Source organism: Gavialis gangeticus, unplaced genomic scaffold, assembly GCF_001723915.1.
Source record: "Gavialis gangeticus isolate Ggan-Ray unplaced genomic scaffold, GavGan_comp1, whole genome shotgun sequence".
Classification (NCBI taxonomy): domain Eukaryota; kingdom Metazoa; phylum Chordata; order Crocodylia; family Gavialidae; genus Gavialis; species Gavialis gangeticus.
Window position 1 is genome coordinate 119,933,483 of NW_017729025.1, and position 5,513 is coordinate 119,938,995.

The window sequence follows — 5,513 nt, forward strand, 5'->3', positions numbered from 1 at the left end:
AAATGCCAACAGGATCTACAGGATTGTTTTTCACATTGTACAATTTTAATTACCACACTTAACCAAAGTAACAGGCATCAAATGCTTTTGATACATTTTACATGATGAATTACAAATTGGATGTCACCATAAGTAGGGTGGAATTCAAAGGTGTTCATAGATCTCAGCTGGACCAAGAGAAATCTCATGAGGTTCAATAAGGACAAATGCAAAGTGCTGCACTTAGGATGGGATAAGTCGATGCATTGGTACAGGAGTGGGGGCTCACTAGCTAGGCAGCAGCTCCGCAGAAAAGGACATGGGGGTTGCAGCGAACAATAGGCAGAATATAAGCCAACAGTGTGCCCTTGTTGCCAAGAAGGCTAACAGCACACTGGGCTACATTGCTGGAGTGTTGCCAGCAGATCAACGAAAAGTGATTGTCTTTTATTCAGCACTGGTGAGGCCACAACTGGAGTTCCATGTCCAGTTTTGGGCCCTTCATTACACACAGGATGTGGACAAATCGGAGAGTGTCTAGTGGAGGGCAACAGCAATGATTAGGGGGCTGTGACATGTGACTTGTGAAGAGAGGCTGAGAGAACTGGGCTTATTTAGTCTACAGCAGAGAAGACTAAGAGGAAATTTAATAGCAGCCTTCAACTACCTGAAGAACAGCTCCATCCTTTCTGGAACTAGACTGTTCTCAGTGGTAGCAGATGACAGAAAAAGGACCAATGGTCTCAAGTTGCAGCAAGGGAAGTTTAAGTTAGATGTGAGGAAGAATTTTCTTGCTAGTAAAATGCTGGAACAGGTTACCCATAGAGGTTGTAGAATCTCCATCCTTGGAGACTTTTAAGACCCAGCTAGACAAAGCCTTGGGTAGGATGATCTACTTGGGGATGGTCCTGCTTTAAGCAGGGGGTTGTACTGGGTGGACCTTCTGAGATCCCTTCCAACCCTAGTTTCTATGATTCTATGTCTTCAAGAAGGGGAGAGAGAGAGAGAGAGGAGCTCACATCACTGCTCTATGCCCTCATTTTAAGGATCTGGAACGATGAGGAAATCCCAGATGACCACAAAGATTGTCATGATCATGACATCCCTAGGAAAGGAAATGGGTCTATCTGTGGAAGTTCCAGAGGGATCACCTTTCTGTCCACCATAGAAAAGATCACTGTGAGAAGCCTCCTGAACCATCTCCTTCCACTTGCTGAAGAGCTCCTCTTAAAATCTCAATGTGAGTTTAGGGCATCAAGAAGCACAGCCAACATGATCTTCACTACTTGTTAACTGCAGGAAAAATGCTGGGAACAACATGAACCTCTCTGCATGGTTTTCTTTAACAGAGTTGAAGGCTTTCATGAGGTCAACTGAGAAGCGCTGTGAAGGATCCTTCTGAAGTTTGGATGCTTACTGAAATTCATCACTATTTTTTGCCTGCTGCATGATGTTATGTGAACGGTGATGCTCAGTCACGAATCTATCACAGTTTCTTTTGAGGCTAAGATAGGAGTTCAGCAAGACTGCATCATCGCTTCAATGTGCTTCTCAATATTCCTTACCATAATGCTACATCTAAACACCACCAAGCTTCCAGAGTGGAGCTAAACTACCAGATGGATAGTAAGCCGTTTAATCTCAGCTGAGTCGGATCCAAAACCAAGACTACCCCGGCCTCAATCACTGATCTCCAGTTAAATGATTTTGCTGTAGTGTGTGCTTACTCAGAAGCAGGCCTTCAGGCAATCTATTATGTCTTTTGGAGACAGAAGAAAATGGAACCAATGCTTAACATTCAGAAGAGTAAGGTCATCCATCAGCAAGCTCTTAATTAGTGGCCAGCTCTGGCAATTCAGATTCACAGTGACACTGTGGAGAACACCGAGTATTTCCAGTACCTCAGAAGCCACCTCTCACAGAAGGCTGACATTGAAGAAATCCAACATCACCTCAAATATGCAAATGCAGCCTTAGGAAGCCTGAAGAAACAGGTGTTCAAAGATTGTAACATCAGATTCAAAACCAAGCTCGTGGTTTATCAGGCAGTCATGGTCCCTACCTTACTGTATGGAACTGAGATGTAAACAATGTACAGGTGTGTCACAGAGTGGGGCCTAGGAGCAGCCGTGATCCCGCTAGCACCCCCTACCATGCAAAGTGGGTGATCCAGCACCCTCGATTCTTGCCCACCATGTCTTGTTGGTATAATAGTTTGATATGGGAGGCTGCCTTAGGATCCCCTTGGTCACAGTGTTCTGCTAATAACTGCCCGTCCTGTACCAGATGGGGTGATTTGGTGCAACCCCGGCCTATGGGCTATGCCTGCCTCCTACCTCCCCTTTAGCACGCCCCAAGCCTTGCAGGTGTTCCGGAAGTTCTCGTGTCTCTGATATACACGTCCTCTCCGGGCCTTTACCCGCGCGCCCTGTCTTTTCCAGGCTCCTGCTCACGCGCTCTGCCCTTCTGGGCTCTTTAGACTTGCCCTCACCCCTTTCAGGGGCTTCACAATCTACTTGCCCTTGTCTAGGGCTTCTCCCGTAACCTCATCCTCCCCGGATGCTCTAATCTTGTACATGCCCTTCTCCGGGCTTCCTACCGCGCCTTTCTCCTCCTGGCCCTGATCCGCACGTCCACCCCTCTTCAGGCTTTACTCGCATGCCTGCCCCTCTCCGGGACTCTTAACCGCGCGCTCGCCCTTCTCCGGGGCTTCTATACCAAACCGGTGCCACTCCAGTCTTCTACTAGCCCTCCCCGGGCTTCACTCTCTCGCGCTCGCCCTCGCTGGGGCCTGTGTCAGCGCCTTTTGCGCTCGGGGCTCAGGTGGCCCGTCGCCACGCCTGGCCCCTTGACCCTTCTCAGGGTTCCTCGCCCTACTGGGCTGAGTACCATCCTCACAGGCTGGGGTCTCAACCCCACACACTGCACCACACCGGTGCCAGACAGCCGTGCCTCCCAGGCACTGCTCTATGCCTCCACACAGGGCACCCAGGAAACCCCCCAGATTACTGGGGACCTCCTGTGAGGCCTCCACACACCCCTACAGCCTCACCCAGTCCTCCAGTTCTATACACAACAGAACCATAAGCCTACCAGCTATAACATAAAGTCCAGGCCCACCTGGGTCTCTTGCCAAAGCCTCCCAGTCAGGCTTCTCTCCACCTTTACCATAATGCAGCCCTCTGGGTGCTCAGGCTACACTGCTCGGCTTAGCTCTCCTGCAGAGCTCCTACACCTCAGGCTGCCAGAAGGGAACTGCTAGCTAGGCTCCGGCCTGGCTGTTTATAAGGGCCCGGCCCTGCCCTGCCCCCTTCTGGTCACCTGACCAACCTGGTTGCTCTAGCAACCAGCACCTGAGCTGTCCTGGCAATTAGCAGAGGCCCTAATCCCTACTTAGGCATGGGGCACCCGAGTGCCCCCGTGACAAGGAGACACATTTAAGCCACTAGAAAAATACCATAAATGTTGCCTGAGGAAGACCTTCAAATCCAGCTCTCACAAGCAAACAACATGAGCATCGAGGCAATGATCAGCCAACTTCAACTTCTCTGGCTTGGCCATGTCATCTAGATTTCAAACTCCAGACTCCTGCAGCAAGTTTTATTCTTCCAGTTCAGGCAAGGCAGAGAAAGCACTTCAAGGATGTCCTCAAGGCCAACTTGGAAAAAATGCAACATTGACATCAATTCATGGGAGACTGTGTCACCCAGGACTGCCCCAAATGGAGGCAGACTCTGCTGCAAGGATCTCAGGACTTTGAAGTCTCATGATGACAACAACAGGAGGCAGAAAAGTAAATGGCAGAAACAGCATGTCACAGACTGAACCAAGAGTCCAGAGCCACCCATCCCACACAGAAACCTGTGCCTGAGTTGCAATAGAACCTGTCAATCCCAGTCTGGGGGCTGTAGTTCAGCCCAGCCATCTTCAGACCCACAGATAAGGCAATCATAGAAGATGATCATCTTTGACTGAGAGGGATTGCCTCTGATGATGGAATTTAAAGATGTTCATACATCTCAAAAATCGCTACATGAGTCACAGATTATATCAAAAAGGTTTACAAAGGAAAAGACATCCATTTAAATATGCACTAAGTTTTGGACTATTAGTCTTTTGGCTAGGTACAGACTTACATTTATACTAGTACAAGTGATGGTAAACTGGTTTATACCTGTAACAGAACAGAAGTTCAGTCCACACAGACTTGTTTAAAAATGGTACAACCCAGTCTAAGATGGACCTGGACTGATGTGGTATCAGACTTGATTAATTTAGGTTAGACTGGTTTATTTTACCCAATCCCCTACTGATTCAGGTTAGATCACTGTTCTCCAGCATCCCAGGCATGTTTGTGGACCTCCATTAACCTCTGCTAGCAGGGAGATATTCTAGCAGCTTGCTTGCATTCGGCCACTGTGGACAAGCTCCCAGCCAGTCCCACCCCTGGGCTCATATAGCCAAGTCAGCACAGTGACTGATGCTGCTGGAGAAGGAAGAGGGAGGGCTGCTTGGCAGTGCATGGGATTGCATGCCCAGGGACCCTTATGCCTAGGTAAGTGGATGAAGGCCAAAGGAGCAGGACTGGACTGCTGGGTATGGCTAAGCAGGGTTGCCTCCACTTTGTGCCAGCAGCTGTCATGCTTGTGGTTGCCTCTGCTGGGGGAGGTGGGGCAGGAGGGCTGAGTCAAGAGTGGCCCAGTCAGTTGGCTGCTCTGGGATGCACTTGGCAGTTTCTGACAACCCAGGGAGCCTGCTGGAAGGTGTGCGGGAGTGCCTTCAACCTGTGAGCCTCACCCAGTGCAGGCATTTTGTTGCCCCACCCATCAAAGGCTGAACGTTTGTTCTGTTTCTACTGAAATAACCAGGGTGCTTAGAGTAAAGCATGTAACTTGGATCACTTGTGCCTCAGGATTTTTGAACATCTGTTTCTGTCCTTTGTCCCCCAAGCTGAATGAGTCATTTGCCCTAATGATTTCCATGTAGAAATACTACACCAATTCTCCAGGGTTATCAAATTCCTGTACCATGTATAAATTGTAATTCTATAGTGAGCTATAGGTAATTAGGGGTATTGGTGTAAGGCCTACTTACACCTCCATTCAAAGTTCCAGGCCTTACTGTATTATTTTACACAGCTACACTCTGACTATTCCTCTGTGCACCATTTTTTGCTCTAATTACTATAAGCCTTAATGCTTTGCCAACTATATTTGACCCTTTCATACTTCTAGCAGAAACCTTCCCTCAGAAATCGGCATAAAAGGTCACTATTCTCTGTGAAATTCCACATGTTCCTATCCCAATTCAATAATGTCCTTAATATCAGAAGGGGAATTCACGGTTAACCATTATATTTACATTCTAATAATCAGTAAAGCTGGTAAACTAAAGGCATCTATGGACAAGAGATTGCAGAAAAATCTGTGTGTTGACTTCAATAGTAGATTCCATGACACAGCTTGTCACTAAAATTACTTGTTTTGATCTTGGGCAAAGACAAAGAATTAAATCTAGTCAGTGGCCATTTTAGT